The 25,088-nt window shown below is 42.3% G+C and overlaps 1 long non-coding RNA gene across 1 annotated transcript in view; it reads left to right on the top strand.

Moving 5' to 3' along the window:
- Window positions 1–25,088, top strand: part of LOC142487809 (uncharacterized) — a 55,307-nt gene that overhangs the window by 12,220 nt on the left and 17,999 nt on the right. The window contains exon 2 of the long non-coding RNA XR_012799314.1: window positions 23,977–24,212. This is a non-coding gene — a long non-coding RNA (uncharacterized LOC142487809). The remainder of the gene's footprint in view (window positions 1–23,976; window positions 24,213–25,088) is intronic.

Consider the following 25,088-nt stretch of genomic DNA (forward strand, 5'->3'; position numbering starts at 1 on the left):
GGATCCTCAATTGATAGAAGAACAATCTCCGTTGAGTATTTCTTCTTGTTTTCTTCTTCTTGCAGATGTTGACTCGTCGTCCACTTATATAAGGCCTGTGACATCACATTTGACAGTCACATGGTACCTCCACCAATCCTTTTACTGTAGGGGGAGGGCTCTTGTTGGGTGTAAGGGGCTTGGAGATGGGGTTAGTGGCCCTCAGGGGGTGACAGGAGTGATTAACCCCTTCATTACCTTATCGGTTATCCACTAACATAATGATGGGGAGTAAAGAATGTATTTTAAAAATAATTATATTTTGTATTACACGTTAATGGTTATTGCAATGTGGCTATCTAAGCCCTCCATTTAGAGGGCCTACTTATGCACAGTGACAATCAATGGTTTTATGTGTAAGCTGCATTTTTAATGGGATTATTATTATTATTTTTTAAACTTGTATATATTTTTGTTAATGCCCAAAACCACTATTAGCCACATTTGTCCAATAGGGATCTTGGGTATTAGTCTCGAGGGCTTGGGAGATTGTTTTTTGTGGAGGTAGAGGGTAGTTGCCCCGGTAAGAGTGGTTAGGCCTCCCGGTGGGTTGGTGTGGTGGGGTTAGTAAAGCATTGCATGACAATGCTTTACTGGGCACTAAGGTGGGCAAGGAGGGTAGGTAGTGTAGTTTAATATTTATATTAACCGCTTTGTACCCCTCTGGGGTCAGTTAGTCATCGAAACCCATGACTAGTTGACATGTGGGCTACTAAGGGGTTAATATGTACGGGCAATGTGCTAAAAGTAATAATTTTAATAATTTTTATGCTGGTTTAGCTTATCTGGCCTAGGTATATAATGGTGTAGCGAAAATGTTGGGAAGCGCAGGTGTCACCATATATGAAAAATTTAAAGATATAACTTCGAGCAATATGTCCTCAGCTAGGTATAAATAGCTGCAGATTTTCTGTGAAATGGGGACTCACATTGTCCTAGATGAAAACCAGCATTCCCCAAATCTTTATTTGGCAGATGTTTTCAGGTTCAGAATGGAAAGGAAAATGTCCTGGAATCTCTTGTGCTGTGAAGGTCTAATGGTAGATTCGTCTGTGGTATGATTCTCTCAATGGAAATAGAGACAAAACATAGTGCGAACTGTACCAATAATCATTTACATATAAAAGTGTTCTAGAATGCACACTTACATAGGATCAGGTTGGAATAGACGCGACGTTGCGTCAAAACAAATGCATTGCCATTGTTGCGTGCGCTTATAGTAAGTGCGACGCGACGGAGTGATGGCCTGGTCGTGATCGCCGGCACTATAAGCGTAGCTTAACTCTTCACTGGAGAGGAGGAAATAGAATTACTGATTTAGCTAGAAGAGAGACCTGGATCCGTCATACGAAAACTATGAATCCTGGAGGTCTCAAAGTGGATATCGACATTGGTGCATTTCTGTAATCTGTCACGTTAGGTTCTCCCGCTCTCTCTGTTTGCACTATAGTTCTCCTATTGTTAATCAGGAAGTTTATGCCTGCATAATGATTGCATCTGACTATTATCTTTCTCTTTTCTTTGTGCAGAGTTCCCCCAACCTCCGCTCCCCCCCTTAATGCCAGACAAATATGCAATATCACATTTAACATTAGGGTGTATTGCTCCATATAAGAGTGTACCTAGTCCATAAATATTGGATTATAAACTCCTGGATATGTTCTATAATTAAAACAATTGGGGGGAGATTGGAGATGTATCCTGATCTTCTGTGTATAATGCAAGACAATGTGATTTGACAACCAAATGTATTAGTGGTATTATATTTAGGATTATCTCTATAGATACATTCATTCTGGACATATCTGGGCTAACTTTAAGCCCGCTTCCCATCTTTTTAAGTATTTAAAAAAAAATATTTTTGTTTTACAATGTTTACAATTTTAAATAAAGAAGCTTGTTTATATGTAAGATGATTCTTACTTATTTTAATACAGTCAATATTTTTGAAAGGTTTAGCCGTCTCTTATTTAAAGTGTTATGCACATAACACTAATAAAGTTTATTAGGAATGGTATTTTATTTAAAATGATACATACATACTGTCAAGTATATTAGGTCATGCATGTCCGTGTTTTTTCCCTATTGGATAGTATACCCAAACCAATCAGTGCGCCAATAGCATAATTCAGACCAATGAATGTGCAGTTAGGGCTATTTATAGAAGGACCGATGACGCAGTAATGATGACTCATGATGAAACCGATTCTGAGTGAAACGTGTAGAGTCGATTCCAGTGACTGCCAGAGACAAGCGGCACTCTGCCCGGGGGATCCGCAGTATATCCCGTCTCCTTTCTGTTATCTGACCAACCGGAAGTCGCTACACCGGGAGTGACTAAGACGGTGAGACGCCGGACCCCGGACGGCGGTGGGAACACTTTATCCCAACAACTATAGTTTTATATGCTGATTCCAACCTGATACTATGCAAATGTGCATTTTAAAACACTTTTATATGTAAATGATTATTGGTACAGTTCGCACTATGTTTTGTCTCTATTTCCATTGAGAGAATCATACCACAGATGAATCTACCATTAGACCTTCACAGCACAAGAGATTCCAGGACAATTTCCTACCCATTCTGAACCTGACAACATCTACCAAACAACGATTTGGGGAATGCTGGTTTTCAGCAAGGAAAATGTGAGTTCCCCATTTCACAGAAAATCTGCAGCTATTTATACCTAGCTGAGGACTTATTGCACGAAGTTATACCTTTTTGTTTTTCATATATGGTGACACCTGCGCTCCCCAAAATTTTCGCTACACCATTCTACTGAGGAGGAGCTTGGACCATCCTTCATAGGGTTTGGAGCTGCATTTATGTTTCGCTATTAAGATTTGTATGCACCATTTAAGTACTTATCACAGTAATATTATTTTGTGTTTTTCCTTTCTTCAGCATTCACTTTGTCTATGTTCACAGAAGTTCACTTTGTTCTGTTATAACAAGATTACTGTAGCACTTGCTAACTAAAAATAGCACTTTATTAATTGCATATTAATTGTGTATAAACACATAACATCATTATTGGATGTATTATTATTCGATATACACACTCCATTTGAGGAGCGCCCTTCACATCTTTTTCTATGTATATAATGGCCAGTATATTGGCCATTATATTCTTTGGAAAGACAGGGCAAACGCCAACCTGGACTAGGTGACAAATAATTTGCAGTATTTCTGCCATTCATCCCGTTCTGATAAATATCGTAAAGTTGATGTATGGCAGTTTTTACCTAAAAATGCGGTATTATGGCTGTTTTATCTCGGATCAGATACTTGTAACGGATTCACTAAAAAGTGCTTTATTTTTGGCAGTACAATGTTGATGTATTGCATGATAAAAATAAGGTACTTTCTGGGCATGAATACCACATTTTTAGGTTACCGCAGCTTGATCCGGCCCATTGAATTTTAAAAAAAGTGCATGCAGCCAATGACGTTTACGTCTCATAATTCAAGACATGTTTAATAACGTTTCAGATTTAGGAGTGGAATTTTTATTCTGAACAACACAAAAGCAAAAACTATAGAATATAAAACATGAAATATATTGTTCTATACAGAAGGACTATTTAAGAACTCAGAGCTAAGTGAAGAAATAATGCTTTGTCCTTTACAAAGTTGCTGAATTGTAAATGTGTTTTTGTTTAGCATGCCTAATGGTGACTATTTTTTTTAAAAGTGTCTGAAAATATTTTCTGACATCAATGTATTTGTGCAAACGACCATAAAAAAAGAAAAGAAAATTAAGATGCAAGTAATTTAATTTGTTAGCTAAAAATACAATGATATCTACAGTACTTAGATTAGTACTAAAGTGTAGTGATTCACTTTCATTACCTTTTGAAAACGTCCATATGTGCAAATCAAAGGATAAGAGGCAGATATTGCCACAAACAAAGCAGCAGTTTTGAAAGCATATAAAGAATAGCATTTTTTAATCTTCATGAATCAGTCAAATATATTATACATTTAAGAAATTATGTTAATATGTGCACACATCCTGTAAAACAATCATTGTTATATAACAACAATAATAATACTAGTAATAAAAGCTCTAGTTCAGAATTAGCAACCCCATGGATTGGGTAAAGTACGTACAAAATATAATTAAATATCCATGACTACTACCCCCTGTTGTTAAAAACTTAACATTTTTAAAATAATGTTCTTGAATATAACCAGCTCCACTGGCTACAAAATCTGTTGTGGAATTCACACATTTAAAGGGAATTAGGAGGGTATCTACAGATCAGTGTATGGTAGAGTACAAGCAAAGCTACTTATGAGGTTTAAAATAAACTAATTTACAGTATGTAAAGTCAAGCGAACTCCTTTGTGGCTGAAAGGATCTGTCATACAGCACGTTGCACACGTCTCTAGCAGTAAGGGTTAGTAAAAGACCTTGCAAACACTGGGTAGAACTCATGAAATTCCTTAATATCCATTGTAATAAAAGTAATTTGTCAGCAAAAGATCCATCACCTCCGCATATAAAATTTCACTGGGAGAACCTATTTTCCAGATTGTTAATGATAAAACATACAGGGGCAGATTCATCAAGCACCGGTATGGGTTAGCGCACACGATCCAGCATTGACTTGCCTTGGAGTTGATGATGGATTGGGTGCGTTAACCGGTAATCTGTCCCATAGAGTTGTAACCCCCCATGCTTGGCTCTTAAGGAGTTTACATCATGATAGACTATTTAAATGGCTGTGCTCAGTGTCTCGCACCTTTCCAGGGTGCTGGATCTGGGCAGATACACATATGCAAGTACACGATAGTACAAACAAAGAGCTTTATTCACATCCATTGATAATGCTGTACAGACAATACATTCAGATTCCTGAAGAAGCACCCTTTGCGAAACGCGTAGAATCTGACCCGGTTCCCGGTTGTAGCAGTAACACCAGCATCACGGCAATAGTGTGTCTCAGCTCGGCTCCACCCACAGACGAGTCGTCACCGGTAGTGACGTAGGAGTTCGGGACGGTCGATCCGTGCCCGTCATCCAAACGCGGGGGATCTTTCTCTGCATCATTTCGTACCATGTCCGGTACTGTTATTTAAAATGTGAGTGCACATTTATTTGTTTTGCTGATATTAGTAATAGATATCCTTGATATACTATACTATTGTGAGCTTTTTTTCTTTCATCTCGGCGGGGCACACATCCCTGATTGAGCTGGTCACAGTGGGAGTGTTATTACATATTCTGAAGCAGTCCTGCTCCTAATAGAGAGAGAAGTGTCTCTATACTGCCCTGTTATTTCCTCCTAAATGTGAGTGTAAAATTGTTAAACTTACCTTACATTTTCTTCAGAGATCAGACGTTACTATACTATGTTGTATCATTCTTTCAATTTACATGAAAAACTAAGTGGATGACATAACAAAATACATTGATAGAAGAAAGAAAACCAATTGATTATAGACTCCACCCTACACTACTCCAGTTGGAGAGAGAAGTGTCTCCAACATGCCTACTTGCATCTAATACTTTGTGAGTGTTCAGCATCTATCCTTATTTAGTTTGACAATTTGGTCATACATTGTTGCACTATATTTCTTTATTTTCACTATCATATACGATGTGGACCATCTGCGCTCCCCTCATCTGGAAGAATTAGAAGATTCAAACAGATCTAGAACGGATCTTTGGAGGGTTTTTCCTTGAAGCTGCGACTCATTATTTTTATCACATATTTATTCACTATTGGTGGTGGTCATTGTGTGAATACGGCACATATATATGTATGCTATTAGTTTTGTGATAGCGATAAGAGTACTATAAGAGTCCACCTTTATTGTCACCTTCACAGTTAACTTCACTTTAGTCACTAGGAGCGCCCGATTGCACCCCCTCCGATTTCTCTGTACATACAAGGGCGAGCTTCACATATACATTAACTGGAGTCAAACAATATAGTTACTCTGTGCTTCTTCCCTTGGTAGCTCTCACTCCTACACTAGGGATGTACGTAGGATTCTTTAGGATATCATCTCCTTGGTAGCTCTCACTCAGATGATAGGGAGATACTTATACTTGTGTCCTTTGTAATGTTAGATTGGCAATTTCTTGTATTGCTTCCTCAATGCCCATGTTTCTGCTGGACTTTGATTGGGGGACACACTCTCTTCTCTTGGATCAGTATCCCTTTACTGTGGATGTCATTCTTCATCTATACTTAACAGAACAAGAGTTTACTGAGGACCTGTCGGTGGGAGTACACTCTATCTTCAGGGATCAGTATCCCGTCACTCTGTGTACCGTCAACCTTGTCCATTCGATATTGGATATGGGCTTCACTAGGCACCATCTGGTTGACTCAATCCAATTATACTTCTGAGTCACTACTCTGAGAACTCACTGCTGAGCACTTGCCTGCTCCTCTTCTGATCAGAGAACAATCACTGTGCATTACTATGGGCTCTATCTGTAAAGGGCACATGTCCTAACTGAAAACAATAAAGGTGACAGGACATCCTTACTACACATAACTATACACTTAAACGTATATACATAACTTATAGTGAGGCCCTCTCCAACTCCTACTCCCAAGGAACTTGTTTCTAGAACACTGGGGGTGGGGGGGTTGCTACATATATCCTCCCATCTCCCTATGGTGACATCACTGGTCACAAGACCTACTGGGGTGTGACTATCCTTTCTGCAAGTCATCCTGCATCACATGATGGGGAGGGGAGTAACTCTGTGTGACCCCACTCGGTTAACCCCTTAACTAGTCTGTGTTTGGGATAACATAAGAAAATAAAGGGCATTTTTTTTTTAAACTAAATAATCACACTTACACATTTAGGGAAGATAATACAATAATGTCAGGAGCAGGACAGATTGAAATAACCCTTGTTATCGGCTTGTTAATGACAGTTTCTTTCTAGACAGTTTCGCTCTACAGGCTGGGATCTGCTCTGCAATTTTGTAGCAAATATGAGCGTGACTTTTAAACCTCTAAGCACTATTTGCCAACCTTTTGTTTTTCCCCACAATAAAACATTTGAAAATTAAGTTTTCTTATATTACTTAAACAAGTTCGATCATGAAAACTAAGCCTGAAGTAATAAAATTGTTATAGTCTGGGTGTAATAATGTCAGAAGCTGGAAGGTGAGGGAATTATTGTTCTTTGATGCCAGCAGAATTGTTTCTTCCCTCAGGGCCACACTTCCTGACACAACTTAACCTGACAAATACAACAGAGCTATGATATTCTTTATAAATAGAAAATGGATCCCAGAATTAGCTACAATATCCCACAATTTTTTATCGAATTGAAAAAAAAATAAAAATGAAATTTACAAAGCTATATATCAACAAAACCAGACTATATTAAATGTATCCCTAGAGAAGTCTGTGATACCACCCTTCAGTTTTCATATAGAAGGATGATGACATCATTCATCAACAGTGGCCATTGGAAATACAGAGACTAATAGCTATTAGCTATAAAGTACACCGCAGGCGATAGGTTTATTGCTTTACAACAGAACAGCAAACAGAGAATGTTCTATTGTCCAAAATTAGGGACAATATAAAGCTGCTCAACTTAGCCGTGTAGATAGAGATTTACAGGCACAAAGAGGCCCTGTGCTGCAGAGCTTACAATCTATTTTGGTGACTCTCGCACAAGGAGAGTTGACACAGGATGCGACCTGGGTTCACCTGCTTCATTGCATTACTACCGAGCTTCTTTTTTAGCCCTAGTGGGCATACTGTGAATATACATAAGTGTGATAGCTAGTTACTATATGTGTTACTATTTTCTAGTAATTACTTCTAAGCCTCAAACCTTCACAATTCATTTAAATATTGATACTTAAAAAAAAAAAGCATCAGTCAATCAAGTAGAATTTATTAATCCTATCTAGTGAGACTACACTTGTAAAGTACACTTTAGCAACCCAAAATGGGGTGTCGTGTCAGTGATTGGGAGGATTTTTGATACAGTGAAAACATTGAAAAAAATTGCAAAAAAAAAGGTACAAATTTATATCTTTTCTGATCGAGAGGCCTTTGCAATATGTGAAAAAAAAACCACTGTCCATGAGGGGATCAAAGGTGCAAACCCTACAAAAATGTAAGTTAGAAAAAAATATTCAGCTTAGTTTTTGTTTATTTTTTTTTTTGAACATTTCAGTGCGTCAATGTCATCATGGTTTTCCCCACGGTGTAAATAATAATGAACAAATGTAACTAAAACTATAAGCTAATTGCATAACATATGCTTTTATAGTCTAAAGTTTTCCACGTTCAAAATCATGTCAATAGTAAGTAATATCTTTATATTAATATTTTCTTAAACAAACAATTCTTCTACTGAAAAAATCCAGACAAGCATACTATAAATCAGACGTTTTCTTAGCATACTATAAATCGACACACAATTTCACAGGTTTGTTAAAGATGCAAAATTCAGCAGCCACCAAGGAATCTCTTCACCAAAGGGGATAATTAGTCAGAGGAAAGCCCCAAACATTTGCAGAAGTTGCCTAAAATCCTGACTGCTGCACTGTTTGAGGAATAGCATGGCGCTGACCCTGGTGTATTATATATATTCTCTAGAAAGATCATTTGGAAAACAATTGAAGCAGCAGGTGACTTTTTATTCAAGTTTTAATCAGTAAATGAGTTTGTGGCACCTAAGGCTTCACACATCAATACTGCCACATGCTCTTGTATGATATGAGTTCACTGTTCTGTTCGGTGTTAATAAATTAAACCAGTTCCTAGCGTTCTCCACTGGGAACCCCAGCAAGAGTAACAAATGAATGCATCTTCGTGCGACATTGAATACAACGGATTCTTTTCATTCATTTTTTTTTCTATTAAGGAAATGAGACTAGGGGGGTGGAGTTTGAAATGCGTAGGTGGAGCACATATGCAAAGTATATGTATCAAAAAATTAGATGCATGCGCCGGAAATGCGTCAAAATGACCCATTAACTTTTTTCTTGCCGTAAAAGAAAAATACAAGTAGAAGCTAACAATTCTTAACGCATTCATATGTACGAACATGACGCCCCCCCCCCCCCATACAAAAAATAAGAAAATGTACACAAAATGTAAGGATATGAATAAGACATACCAACATATGCCGCTAATGACTTTAGGTGAGTCATTAATTTTTTTCAAGAACTTTCTCAATTCGTTTAAAAAAAATAATAATTTGCTATATATAGCCCCCAGAATGTTAGTGTAAGGGGGTCACCCCCGGTTCCCCTGATCTTCCTTTGCCCCCTGCCTTACCCCTGTGGCAGTGGGGGAAGGGGACGGCGACTTCTCCCGGCGGGTACCGCCATCTTGGTTGTGGCGCGAGGTTTGCGCAATGCGCAGAGGTTGGCCAGGGTAGCGGTGGCCATCGCCAGTGTGCCGGAGCTCTGGGAGGTTGCGCAGGCGCAGTTAAGCGTAGCGGCGGCCATTACAGCGTCGCACATGCGCAGTAAAGATCGTGCACGCGGTCCCCATAGGAAAGAGCTGTGCCAAGGACTACAATTCCCAGCAGCCTCTGGGGACTGCACTTTCACCCTGGTCACAGGCAGCATTGAAGCCAATAGAGCTGGCAGATTCTCATGCTGCAGAGTTGCAACAATGTTGTGTGCAGACAGGGTTTTTGTCAGTTGCAGCATGTTGGGCAGTCAGAGACCGGAGCAGCCCAGGGAAGAAGGTAGGGTACAGGAGTCAGGGACTCCCTGTACTAGGCCAGCACCCCCAGGGCCCGAGATAGCTCAGCTCCCCAGTAAGGTGAGTGTTGCCAGGGACAGCCCTCAGGTTAGGGACCCTGCCACTTACATTAGTGGGAGCTGGGAAAGAAAGGTTACAGAGAGTTGGAGTCAGGGAGCTGTGAGGGAAGGAAGGGTGCGGGGAGCGAGTGCAGCTCCTGCCCCATATAGGTACCTACACCCCAGGTAGACCCCAACTCCCCACTAGTTTAGTGGGTAAATGCTTAGGGAGGACCAAGATAGGGACGCTGCCCTTAGTGTAGAGTGCTGCCTTGTCAGAGTCACGGCTGTTAGTGCTGTGAGGTCTGACAGGCAGGCACCTTGTTGCGCAGCACGTTGGCTGCAGCATCCAATGAGATACAGCTTGCTGCTGTAGGCGCTGGGACTCGTTAGGTCTTAGTAAGTACAGTCAAGTCTGGGAAGAGTTAGGGGAGTGGGGCAGGTTATTAACCCCGGTAGGCCTCTAGGAGTTTTCCCCAAAGCCACTTTAGGTTGCGGTACCACCGGGACAGGCCCTAGGTTAGGGTTCCTGTCACGTTAGTACCAAGTGTTAGTTAGGGACTCAGCAGACGCTGCGGTTCCTGTACAGCGGTTCGGACCCACGTTGGGGTCCGCAGAGACTATTCCAGAGGGAGACCGCCCTGGCGGTCTGCGTACAAAGGAGTTCGGTTGGAGGATCAGACGGATTCATCACACGTCTGACCCTTTGCGAAGCCAGTTGCTGATCCGAGTACCGGAGTGCTCGGCAGGTACCATACAGTCATAAGTGCACCAACGGGCCCCTTAGTGTAACTGTGACTGCGCAGTCACCCACGTTCTCTCCAAGAGTGCGGGACATTGGGTGGGATTCTCGGGACACTGGGTGGGATAACCTGGTGTTGGGGAAGCGTCCTGCGCGACGCCGTAGGTGTCTCCTCTAGAGAGGGACACAGGTTATATAAAGGTATTGCGTGATATGTTATATTGCTTGTTAGTAAAGTCACTCGTTAATATATATATTCCCGTGTATGTGATTATTGTATTGTCCTGCGAGGAACCACTCCCCCTCTGGTGGGAGCCATCGCAGGTGGAGGCGCTGAATTGAGTAAGTGGTTACCCCTAGTATAATTGCCCCAGGTTCCCCGTGGCGGAAGCTCAGCCCTCCTGCGAGCCAACAGGTAATGCACCACACCTATGGTAACACCGTATGTTCCTTGCACCCACATCAGATCTGCGATTGGGGGGGGGAATACCCGTTACATTAGGAATAACCAATGAATTACTAAATACACATCTCGCATGTTAGAATTTGCGGGTGAATAGTTTTGCACAAACTATGGCCATCTCATCGGGTCCCATAAGAGGAGGATTGGAAAGCCCCCTTACCTTATACCTTTCACCTGCCAGTACAGATGTCAGCCCTCTGGCAGCGAAGTCAATAAGCAGATTGAGCCAGGAGGAGAACAGAAGAGGACACTGGACAATCAAAACAGGATGCAAGAAAGATATATCTGCTTATAAAGATAGTGAATGATGCATGCCTAGTCTTTCAGTAACAAAATCAAAGAGAATTCATGCTTTTATTACATGCTCTAAACTAATAACATAATTAGAACAATAAATAAATTAGTCTCACTCGCTAACAATAGAACACTATGATAAATGGATTTACTACGATTGTTATCATGATAATAATCGCATAAAGAAACATCACAAATGCAATTTAGTTTTAAAATGCTTATTGAAGTGCTTTGATAACCTAATGGAAAGAAACTCATGTTCCTTATTTCCGTTAATGTGCATTTTTTTCCAGTTTAAACATAGATTGCAATCTTTAATGGTCTCGATTTCCACTGCAATGGATAGATATAAACATAAACTATCTTAACTAAGCTATGCTTAGAATATAGTCAGTCCTCAACTACACTTGTGCAAAAGATCTAAGTAAATGTGCTCTCCTAAAGAACGTAGACTGCCTGCACTATTTTGCAGTTCATTATTTGTAATTTGACTCTAATGTTTATATTCCTAGATCTCGGTTCAAGATCCAGGGCTAACTAGGAAAGCATTAATGTAACAATATGCTTATTAGTCTATTTACTGTAAGCATTATAAATGTATATGTGTGCATTTAGGGGATGCAGAACACATGTTTCTAACCGGATTGGAATTTTTGATGTTGCTACATATTCCTGTTCTCTCCAGCTCTTCTTACTTCACCATCTGTATTCTAATACACCATTGTACATTATAAAGCTTAATTTAATTTTACATATACAAGTATATATTTCAGATTTAATACATAAAGGAAAACAGGGATCCCTAAAAGGGCATATAGATGCAAAGCAAAAGAACTTTTTGTTTGGTTGTCTCTGTGTCAAATGTAAGCAACTTGTTTATGAAGTCAGACTTGGCAGAGTTTTTTTAAACAAAGGAAAGGAAAAAGGAATTACCAGCAGAGAGGCAGAATTTAATGTTCCATTCTAATTTGTGCATTGGGTAACTGCTCCTGTTGGCACTTATCAAATAAGAAGATGACGCACACAATGCAAATTAAGTGCATGATGAGGCATAGAGACACATGCTCAAAATGCCTTTTTAGAAGCCAAATATATTTCCAAAAGTATTGCAAATACTGGGGTGGGAATGCAGCCAGACATTCCTTAATATGGCGTGCTCCAGCTTCATGAAAACTGTACATAGCTTTTGTCATTTTTACTTATTCTCTTAAAATGTTCAAAGTAGTTGTAATTCTATTACCATGGCAATGATGTATAGAATGAATGGCTATGCCAATATAACTACATATTACCTAGCCAGGTAACAGTTGTTGAATCTTACCGTCTCTACATTTTTATTTGATCAATAGCAAAGTGATACTAAATACAGAAACTGAAGCTGATCTGTGGTCCTCCGACATCCTGGGATCACCCGGTTCCTGAGACACATCGGCACCCGGCAAGAATACTTGCCTGGTGTACACAAAATGGCGAGGCACGCTCAGCCAGCCAATAAACAAACAAACATCTGGAGATTCCGTTGAGACATTCCATTGGTGACCCCGTGAGCATGTCTGTAGCTTTTTCACAGAAACGACCAAGTATTGAAAGTTTATTTTACCGGCAACAAGGGGATCCCCGAAAGTTGGGGGGCCATGGATAAGCTCCAAGGGTCCCCCAGTTCAGATACAGTAAAGAACAAAAATCTTTTTTGGGGAGGGGAGGAAATTCTGTTTTAAAATAGGAAAAGCCTGCAGAGAATTTGTTTTGTGCCCCCACCACTGATAGCCTCTAATGAGGGTGATCAGATGTCCCAGTTTTAAGGTCTCTGTCCTGACTTTTTGGGTTGATGTGCCGGTTTTCTGTCCTTTTAGACCACGCATACACGATCGGCACTTGCTGATGGCTTGTGCGCATGTGCGATCGGCACTTGCCCACTGCGCATATGCGATTTGCGTTTAGCCGGTCACTCATGTGCATGCACAACTGGTAAGCTCCGATCATGCATGCCAAGAGTGAACGGCAAACTCTGATCATGCATGCGCGATGATCAAGTGCCGATCACGCATGCGCATGAGCAGCTGGCAAGTGTTGATCGCTCATGCAGTGTTTACCTGTAATCCATGTAGCAACAATCAACAACAGAACACGCGAGTTTATTTCATTATAGTTTGCAATGTGTGTTACGATAGGAGTATATAATGGGTTTTTGAACAATGGCTGAAGCAAATACTAGCTTTTCTTATGTCTTGTATTTTTCAGCATTATATTTCCAGCAGTGATTTAAAGGATTTAATAGTTGTGCTGTGTTGTAATACTTTTTAAGTTGTGCTGTGTTGTAATACTTTTTAGGGGACAAACATGAGAGCTCTTCATTGGTAAAATGATAGTGTACAGAACGTAATGAAATGAACAAATGATCTCCTGTTAATAATGTGTGAAAATGTCCAGAAGTGGTTCTCAAATTTGTTTTACGTATTATTTTTGGTGAAGTCGAGACATTTCACATTGCTCGAAAATGAGCAAAGATCACACATTTTCAACAAGAATTCATAGTTTCACCAACCCTTCTTAAGGTCAGACCCTAAAGTAGGATTTTTTGGTGACAGGGAGACAGTACTATTTAGTAAGCGAACACACCTACAAATTTGAGAAATAGGGTTATATAGATACAGAATGAAAATTAGATAATTTATATATAATTATGATTATCTTCTAGGTATCTAAGATATTCATAGGTATCTCTCATGTGCTGAATAGATGAATGTTTCGGCAGATATTAAAGCAACAGTCCAAGTTACCATTTTTTTTTTTTTTTTTCCCTTTAATATGTGCATCAATACAATCCACACAATGATAAGTAATGAGCTAAATTGACGATTGATCCGTTCTCCTGTGATCGATCAGCGAAGATTCGTCTCCGGGTTCACTAGATGGCTCTCAATTCAGCAGAAGAGGACCAAAGATGCAAAGTTCTGTGGGGAAGACCATGTGACCAGCCAGTCACTAGATACAATAGGTGCACTGCTAGAGAGAGGGCAGGGCTCAAAAAGGGGTGTGCCAGAGCCTGTTTCAAAAGAGCAAGGGGATGTGACTTTGTAAATGGTTGCTATGGAAAGAACAGATGCTTGTTACATTATAATACGTTAAAAATGTAATTAAAAAATGCTACAAGTATTTTCTTATAGTACAGAACTGATTTATTAAAAAAAACATATGTAGGATATTGCTTGGTCTGCAGCTTTAAAGTTAATGGGCACTTTACTAAATAGGACTTTGTTTCTCTGTCTCCCCCACACGTTCATGAACTCGGGCTTAAGTTTCGTACATCTCTACTCCTCCTGTTCACGTGTGCAGTTGAAATAGAGAGAACATACTGTACTTCTATTGTGAGATTATTTAAGACAAGAGATCTGAGCTAAGAATACTATAGCCATCTGAAACCTGCAGACATTTTTAAACCTCAAGAGCTTCCGCACATATTATTTTACATCAGTATTTCCGTGAAGTTCAAAACAACTAGCTAATTGGACGCTAAAGTATGTCATAAAGAAGAATGAAAAAGGAAAAGAAGGGGCAATTTAGAAAAAAATAAAGTGGGACTGAGGTTTGGAATATGGAGCTAAATTGTACAATGACCAGATTTCCTGCACACTGCACTCCACTTGTTTACAGCATGCTAATTTTAATGGCTGGCTATGCTAGCAAATGTGAATTCTTTCTTTCGTATCAATTCATTTACCAAACCACTTTAGACACTCGCAGGATTTTCAGACTTTTAATCTCCTGGACCAATTTGTTCATGATATTCCCTGAGTACTTTTAGGACAGCAATAAACATAGTTTAAAAAAAAAAAAAACTTTGCAACAGGCTGATTCACTTCCTTCCATTTGTTCACATTTTAATAGACTAATTGATCTCTGCTTTAAATCAAATCTGTTCCCTGGCTTCGCTTGTGATACTCTGCTGTTTGCTGACCCTCTTGTGGTGCTTATTGCTAGATATTCCGGCTTGTTAAAGCCATAGGTGCACAAGATATTTTTCTATTAGCCATCAAATCGAAGCAATGCGGCATTTAACACCTTGTCTAAAGTGTAATGTTTGATAGTGTAAGAAATATGAAGTAGATTTCCAAATATACAAAGACGAGTTAAAGCCCTGCTCCACCGAGTCAGATTATCAGTAAAGGAGGCGTGTGTCTGAGGGAGTAATTAAGCATATACCCAAGGAAGGCAGAACTCCTATATAGTGCACTCAGAGAGGAGACCTCCTAATTAATTACATGCAAATGAGAAAACGTTATTATATTCAAAACTCATATTAAAATAATTTATTATGTAAGAACTTACTGTAAATGCAATATACCTAGTGGTAACAACCTTGTAGGTTATATAGACCTGGGCTATATTAGGTCATATAGACCTGGGCTATATTAGGTCATTTGGACCTGGGCTATATTAGGTCATATAGACCTGGGCTATATTAGGTCATATAGGCTAGGGCAAGGGGGTGCTCTACTCCAGTCCTCAAGACCCCCCCCCCCCCCAACAGGTCAGGCTTTCAGGATATCTGTGCTTCAGCATAGATAGCTCAATCAGTGGCTCAGGCAAAGAATGTACCACCTGTGCTGAAGCAGGGATATACTGAAAACCTGACCTGTTGCAGGGGATCTAGAGGACTTGGGTTGAGCACCCCTGGGCTATATTTCCAAATATACGCCAGGATTCCTGATTTCTAGAAAGAGGAAATTCCATGTTATACACAATTTTTTTTTGTGGAGGGGATAAAGGGATCATGGTTTGTTGAAATATATATGCTTCTGTGATTAAAAATGTGAAGGACTGAGTTACAAAGTTTCTTGGAAAATACTCAACGGTGACCATATTTAAGTGTGCCCGCAAAAGATATTGTACATGAATATTTGACTGTAAATGAAAAGTGCACCTGGCTTATACAACAAGTATGTTATGTAAAAGACATTTTTAAAGTAAAATATGTTTTGAAATGTCTTAGGGGGACAAGGGTTTTAAATGTGGGGTTATTGTGTCACTTTTTGACATTCCAGCAATTACAAAGCCAAACGTACTATTTTCCCTTCAACATATCAAGTTAAAACATTAGGTTATGTATATATATTTATTATTTGCTTGCCTATTTTAACCCTCTGAGGTCTTCAGCAATGGTAGGGTTATTTTTATGAGGGGAGGTGGCCGGATTAAGCATCATAAAGTATCCCAATAACTAACAATGCCTTAAAATGTATTTTTGGAATGAGTAACACAACTTGTATTCAAGTGTTTTGAATAAGATTTCAATGCAGTTAAAGCAGTAATAGGAATGTCTTTCTTCCTTAGAAAGAATTAGAGTAGCTGTTACCTGACACACAGCACAATAAAACATGACAATGTTATATATTAGTTTATGTGTCTCTTTGTGTAAGACGTCTGGGGTGGTAGTAATGTTACCTGTCTTAGAAACCAGCGACAAAATCATCTATGCCTAATAAACAGCATCAATTACGTTGTATCATGTACATGCTGAAGGAAGGGGTATATTAAAGCAGTGACAGGCTACATGTCGTTACATGTGGTACAAATCGCTGGTCTTTTCTGTGGAATGAACCAGTCACTGGCTGCAGGTTGTGCTGTGCCAGCCTCTGTATTAACCCCATGAACACTGCAGAGTCCTGCAACACATTGCAAAGCAATAGTAATAATACTCTTATCCTTGCTTGTTATACAGCACGCTGCACAGCACAATACTGGCACAATGAGTACTCACCATAAAGAACTTACATTTTATATTTAGGGTAGAATCCAAGAGCAAGGTCTTGGGCAAACAAAAAGGGAAACAACCACGGGGGGGGGGGGGGGGGGGGAGAAGGGAAAATCTGGTGTAGTACAGCATGTTGATACACAATGTAAGATAAATCAGGTGGTGAGATATATATGCTCACATGCAGAGATCTTGTTATGGACGTGTTAGTAAACTATAGGTAACTCTTATTAGAACTTCTGATGGTCTTCTTTCCTCAGGGCATGCAACTAAAAAGGTGTATGTATATAGTAATAATAATAATAATAACTTTATGTCTATAGCACTGTTCTCCCAATGGGACTCCGAATGCTTCCCAATTACAGAATAGTGCACGTAGGAATTTTTTTACAGACCCATATGAGCTTACAATCTATTATTTTGGTACAGTATGTCTTTTAGTTCTATATAATAAAGTTAAAACTCAGCGCACTCACATAAAAAGCATACAAACGAGTATTACAGTATACAGCTCGTGGTTTTCCACCCCTTCCTGCACTTGGCTTTCTTTCTACACTCCGCACACTTCTCGCGGTTTTGGTGTGACATCACCTGCGGGTTCCGATATGCATCACAGTCTGCCACGGTCCCTCTCAGCTGCAGAACTCCACCCTATGCATTTGAAGTTCCAACCACTGCATCAGGGGCATGTACAGTATATCTCCCTACTTGAGTTTTCTTCCATTGTATCAACATATTACACCAGATTTTCCCTTTCTCCCCCTGTTTTTGTTTCCCTTTAAGCACACAAGGCCTTCCTTTTGTAGTCTTCACAGTTTGGGACTGTTTTTCAGTCGCTATTAGGTCAGGCAGCATTTAGCGATCAGCTAAGGCTTATTTTGTGTTATATATTTTAGTTGCACTTTATATTGCAAACTGCTTTGGGTATCATTGTTTCTCATATTTTTCACAGTTTGCTTTTTTTAGCGCATTTTATTATAAATGACGTTTTAGAGTTATCGTTTTGACACTGACATAGGACCTGGGTTCGTCTACTTCAATGGAAGTGTTCTTACCACCAAGCTACCCCGTTAGCGATAAAGGGTTAAAATGATTTTTTTCCAGATACATGTACATTTTCCATTCTGTTTTAAAGTCTGGAGTTGGCTGAAGCACAGGAGGCATCTCTGCATAATTCAGAGTCAGCCTTACCTTCGGCAGGGCCAAAGGAGGCCTGCCGGCAGCGGGGCCCCTCCTCCTGCAGCATCATGATGTCACGGCGTAATTTGATGCTGCAGGAGGAAGGCTGCACGCATAAGGCCTCGCTCAAACATAACGCGATGCGACATGCGCGTGCTTACGTGCGCGCGCACGTTCGCCACTCTTTCGCTGTGTTCTGTGGGAGTTTGCAAACAGAAAATAACCCCCGGCGATGAAGTGCAGCGTTGTCGCGGCTGCAACTCTAGCTTTCAACTGAAGTTGACATTTCAAGCGGCAGCCGCGTCATGTGTACTTCGCAAGCCAACCACAAACACACGCACTTTTTTATTTTTTACGTTACGCCCCCAATCGCGTTATTCTGTTTGCTGGGGATGGGCGCGTCCGTGCAGCGGCCCGTTTGATCGAGGCCTAAGGTAAGCCCCCCTTGTGTGCACACATACAGACGCATGCGCATGTCCCCCAGCTACACACACCTCCTCCAGCCACTCACACGCACCCACCATTGACCCTATCCCCCATCCCCACCTTGGGTCCTGCACCGATTTGGGAACTCCCCAGCACCCTCCTCCAGCCAGGCAGTATTTGGATTCAGGCGCCGACAGGAGGAGGCAGAGGGGGGAGCACGGGCCCCCCCTGAACGCTCAGGGCACCAAGGTAACGCCTTGCCCTAAGGCTGGCTCTGTGTCGAATCGTTAGAGAATAGTAACTCTCCTGATTATACAGTGCCCTCGACTTTGCTCTTATTAATTTAATATTACAGAGGTCAAATATTGATCTGGTCCCCTGTGAAGTTTTGGGAAGGAGACACCCAGGATATGAGCTAATATCCCACTAGGGAGCTATAAACAGTCAGTCCCGTTAAAGATATTGTAAGTAAAATAATGGCTGTATATTGATAGGACATGGCATTTGACACCGTGTATATAATTCATAACAAGATTATTTTGCTTTGTTTTAGGCTGAAGCTTTTTATGTGTCCAAGGGTTTCATTATTTAAGGTCCAGTGTTTTTTTTTATAGCTCTTGGTTTGCGTGTGAGGGAGCTAATTCATTATTGTGATTTTGAGTTCAAATAATGTGATGTTACTTTTTGATTTGATCTATTTGTTTTAAAATATTATGGTCAATTTAGTAAGATATGTAAAATTGTACAAAAGCAAAGAAATACTTCTGGCTGCCTCACTATAAATAGGCAGCATTATTTTCAGCATTATTTTCAACTACCCTACACATTTTCCTAAACAAGTCCATAATGACAGTCTTTTTTTCCACCGTTACACAATCGCTTGTTATCTGACTGGTTTTTAATCCTTAAACGGCAGAGGAACAAGGAGTTCCTTACTGTACCTGAGACAGGTAAGTTCCGCAGATAATGATCTCGGAATTCAGTTCACATGGACATGCTGGCAATTCTTTTCCTGCTTTGCTTCCCTTTTCTGTATAAATTAAGACAAGAAACAAACCCCCAGCACATCCATTAAGAGACGCGTGAGGCACAAAGCATATGTCAGCTTTTTAGTAACAGAAGGGTAGGATTACCTGATGGGAGCACACCCTGTTGAATAAGTAAATGGAGACTCACACCTGGCAGAAATAGCCGTTAGAAAGATCACTTGTTTACATTTCTCATGCTGGGCAGAGTGCCTGTTCTGAGAGGATTTCTTGAGAATAAAATCATGGTTTTTCTTTCGTACAGTGATTACCAATACATTTTTATCTTAAGTATGAGTATGTTTGTGTTATGATTTACACGCAGTGTATATATATATATACACACACACATACATTAAATACAAAGGAACAATACTGCAATGTAGGTAAGAGAAGCAGTTAAAATGCAAATGAAGGAAGCTTTGTGCCGAGGAGCTTGCAATCTACTGTGGTGGTAAGTTACAAGTCTAAGTCCCCCATTCAAAGAGTCATGAGGGCACTTACCAACACCGAAGAAGAGATCAGATCCATTCAATTAAATAGGATTTACTGCACAGCATAATAAATATGGGCCTTAAGGGGAGAGTAGTGTGACTCTCACACTCTCACATGACTGGAACAACCTACCAGAGACTCTAACTCTAACTTGCTGCAGTCACTCCACCACCGCCAACTCGCTGCGGTCACTCCACCTCCACCAACTCACTGCAGCCACACCTCTGCCGCCAACTCGCTGCAGTCACTCCTCCGATGCCAACTCGCTGCAGTCACTCCACCTCCACCAACTCACTGCGGTCACTCCACCACCGCCAACTCGCTGCAGTCACTCCACCACCGCCAACTTGCTGCAGTCACTCCTCCGCCGCCAACTCGCTGCAGTCACTCCTCCGTCGCCAACTCGCTGCAGCCACTCCTCTGCCGCCAACTCGCTGCGGTTACTCCTCCGCCGCCAACTCGCTGCAGTCACTCCTCCGCCGCCAACTCGCTGCAGTCACTCCTCCGCCGCCAACTCGCTGCAGTCACTCCTCCACCACCAACTCGCTGCAGTCACTCCTCCGTCGCCAACTCGCTGCAGTAACTCCTCCGCCGCCAACTCGCTGCAGTCACTCCTCCGCCGCCAACTCGCTGCAGTCACTCCTCCGCCGCCAACTCGCTGCAGTCACTCCTCCGCCGCCAACTCGCTGCAGCCACTCCTCTGCCGCCAACTCGCTGCGGTTACTCCTCCGCCGCCAACTCGCTGCAGTCACTCCTCCGCCGCCAACTCGCTGCAGTCACTCCTCCGCCGCCAACTCGCTGCAGTCACTCCTCCACCACCAACTCGCTGCAGTCACTCCTCCGTCGCCAACTCGCTGCAGTAACTCCTCCGCCGCCAACTCGCTGCAGTCACTCCTCCGCCGCCAACTCGCTGCAGTCACTCCTCCGCCGCCAACTCGCTGCAGTCACTCCTCTGGCACCAACTCGCTGCAGCCACTCCTCCGCCGCCAACTCGCTGCAGCCACTCCACCACCGCCAACTCGCTGCGGTCACTCCACCTCCACCAACTCACTGCAGCCACACCTCTGCCGCCAACTCGCTGCAGTCACTCCTCCGATGCCAACTCGCTGCAGTCACTCCACCTCCACCAACTCACTGCGGTCACTCCACCACCGCCAACTCGCTGCAGTCACTCCACCACCGCCAACTTGCTGCAGTCACTCCTCCGCCGCCAACTCGCTGCAGTCACTCCTCCGTCGCCAACTCGCTGCAGCCACTCCTCTTCCGCCAACTCGCTGCGGTTACTCCTCCGCCGCCAACTCGCTGCAGTCACTCCTCCGCCGCCAACTCGCTGCAGTCACTCCTCCGCCGCCAACTCGCTGCAGTCACTCCTCCACCACCAACTCGCTGCAGTCACTCCTCCGTCGCCAACTCGCTGCAGTAACTCCTCCGCCGCCAACTCGCTGCAGTCACTCCTCCGCCGCCAACTCGCTGCAGTCACTCCTCCGCCGCCAACTCGCTGCAGTCACTCCTCCGCCGCCAACTCGCTGCAGTCACTCCTCTGCCACCAACTCGCTGCAGCCACTGCACCGCCGCCAACTTGCTGCAGCCACTCCACCGCTGCTAACTTTCCGCCAACACTCCACCACCAACTTTCCGCAGCCACCTCGCAGCAGCCACCTCACCGCTGCCACTTCTCCGCAGCCAACTCACCACAGCCACTCCTCAACAGCCAACTCGCTGCAGCAGTTCCTCTGCAGCCAACTGGCCACAGCTAACTCGCCACAGCCACTCTTCCACAATCACTCCTCCGCAGCCAACTCACCGCAGCCAACTCACTTAAGCCACACTTTCACAAGCACTCCTGCACAGCCAACTCGCCGCAGCCCCTCTTCCACTGCCACTCCTCCGCAGCCAAATTGTTGCAGCCAATGCACCGCAACCATCAGCCTCCGAGAGAAGCTCGCCACTGGCCATTTAGCCTCTAAGGTAACCTCCTAAGCTTACATCAAAAGTTCCTAACGTTAAGTACTTACCATAACATGTTAACCCCTTACCCTTAAACCCCTAACCTTAACCCCTAATGCTAACACTAATCTTCATCCTAAAAACCTTAACCCCTTCATTTAGAACCCCCAGCCTTAACCCCTTCATTTAAAACCCCCAGCCTTAACCCCTTACCCTAAAAAGCTAAACCTTAACCCCTTATCCTAAAACCCTGGAGCCCTTATCCTAAAATCCCTCCTCCCCCTAATCTCTTAATAACTTACCTTAGTGGCGAGATGGCTGGCGGTGGTGACGAGTTAGTGGGGGAGAGTAGACCGGCGGCGAGTTGGCTGCGGTGAGTTGTCCCATTCCACCTAAAACCACCTCTAGTTTGTCATTTCAAGACTTCAGCTGTCTCACATTTTAACTTTGTCTGTAACTATTAAATACGCCCCAAATCATAGATTCTCTAATTTCCATGAAATGTCTGTAAATATAATGTATTACCCTGTTCATTTAATGTAACCATGTATTGTCATCATAACTCTGTGCCCAGGACATACAGGAAAATGAGAGGTAACTCTCAATGTATTACTCCCTGGTAAAACATTTTATAAGTAAATACAATAAATAAATAAAAGGCAAATGAGATCTCAATGCACAGCAGAACACAAGACAAGGGGATGTTGATAGGGTGTCCTTTGTGTTTTTTGGGCTTTTTACATTCTTCTAAAATAGGTGTATTTTAAATGAAGATCTGATGAGGAGGTGAGAAGTAGCTTTACAAATAGTAATGGGAGAGGAACGCCAGAGATCAGACATGGCAGCAAGCGAGTCTGTTTTGAGGTTACTATGATTGTTCTTGTAGCCAGTGTCGGGTAGATCAAGAAATGGAGCACTGTATATTACAAGAGGAGCTTAAAATAGCATCAAAATAGTAACGGCAAATGAATCACCTCAGCATGGCTTCCCAACTCGATAAAACCATTTGTTATACTTCTACCACAATTAAATACGTCATATATTATAAATCTCACACCATTTGTAATTTTTGTTATAAGTGTCAAACCTTTTAATGGACCAATATGAGATATTGTCATAATAGATAACATATATCATGAAGAGCACCCCTCCCACCCCACCCCCCCAAACACACACTTCTCTTCTTCATGTGTACTGTAATTATATGCTTGGTGTCAACACAGATTGCAACTGAGTTTACAAGGAGCAGGGAGTGAGCGAGGAGAGGTTAAGGCCTTGCCCCCGCTGCCTACTACAGCGTCCGCTGTGGCGGACACTGCACGGACGACAGCCCTCCCCTCAATGGCGCCGGGCCCGCTGTGAGGGGGGGGCCGCAGCGCTCGGGCGAGAGTTGCTCCTGCTCTCAAAAGAATTGAGAGCAGGACTCGCGTCGAGCAATTAGGCACACCCCCCGGCGGTTCAGCCAATGAGGGCGAACCTGCCGGGTGACGTCATGGCCGCGCCCCGTCACTCCCCCGCCACCCCCCTTGGTCTCTCTGCCTGCAGTGAGATGCAGACCGGGGGATCAGCTGAACGCGCCGCCAATCTCGCGGGAGCGCATTACAGCGGCGTTACCGGGGCCTTAGCCTAAGATAATGCAAGCTGCATGATTTTGAATAGACAGAAAGAGAGGGTTGTGTGGCACTGAAACCCATGATTAGCCAAAAAAAAACCTACAAACAGCAGAACATCGATTGCTAGTATTATAGTACTAATAGTATTGTATGTACAGTAGCAACTGCAGCATCAATAACTATGTTGGTATATAGATTTAAAGAAATGCTCACCTTACTTTTTAATTTTTTTTTTTTTTAGATGTTTAGGAAGCAGGGTGTCTTCTGAGCTGAAGCACATGAATTGAAACTCCGGGGACCACTGATTACAGAAATACTATCAGGGGATGGTGCCCTCTTCAGGAAAAAAAAGGGCGGTTTAAATCTCCCCCGTCCCAAGGGCCAATAGGAAGCAGCGTCATCCATTTCGGCTTCCTATTGGCCTCATGTGATGCAGTTGATAAAGACCTCCATGAAGTAACGGCGACAACTTCTCCGGTAAGTACACCGGTAAGCCACAGGTGCCCAGAGCTGAAATTAGCATGGTTTTGCAACGGAAATCCATGGCTTCCTATACATGTTCAAAAAAAATAAGGGGGTCCAGAGGGAACTGCTGCTTTAACTACTATGATTTGCTGCAGTGCTTTAAACCTCTTTAAAAATCATCATTGGTGCCTATTTGCAATAATCTTCAAAAATATTTTGGACAAGTATTTCTCTTGAATGATTTATAAGAACATCTATGGCTCGGATAAACGTGAAAGATGACCCACATTTTGAAACTACATCTCTAAAGAAAGAGTTCCTACAGGGTACACAATATAAAGCACATTAGTAAAAATGAAACATTTGGAACAGAATTAGTGAGAACTAAGGGAAATCTGCACAACCAACGATGTGATGGTAACATGGAATTGGGGAAATGCAACCCAGTGAGTGTTAAAATATAGGGAAAAGGGAGACCAAAAAGCGCACCAGCACAAACGGAGCAGGAAGAAACCAGGACAAAAAAATGATTAAAAGGGCACTTTAATGTGGCAAAAGACCCATCCAATGCATTTCGAACGTCGCAGCGTTCTTTTTCAAGGAAAAAGAACGCTGCGACGTTCAAAATGCATTGGATGGGTCTTTTGCCACATTAAAGTGCCCTTTTAATCATTTTTTTGTCCTGGGTTCTTCCTGCTCCGTTTGTGCTGGTGCGCTTTTTGGTCTCCCTTTTCCCTGTATTGCATTGAGTAGCGGCACAGCCTGCCTGCCTGCCCTACCAGGATGTAAGTACTTGTATATTTTTCAGGGGAACCTGCCAATGAGACTGATGGTGAGTGGGTTGCACCACACACCACCTGTCTTCAGGAGGATAGTACCCATTATATG

The sequence above is a fragment of the Ascaphus truei genome, chromosome 2, assembly GCF_040206685.1.
Source record: "Ascaphus truei isolate aAscTru1 chromosome 2, aAscTru1.hap1, whole genome shotgun sequence".
Lineage (NCBI taxonomy): Eukaryota > Metazoa > Chordata > Amphibia > Anura > Ascaphidae > Ascaphus > Ascaphus truei.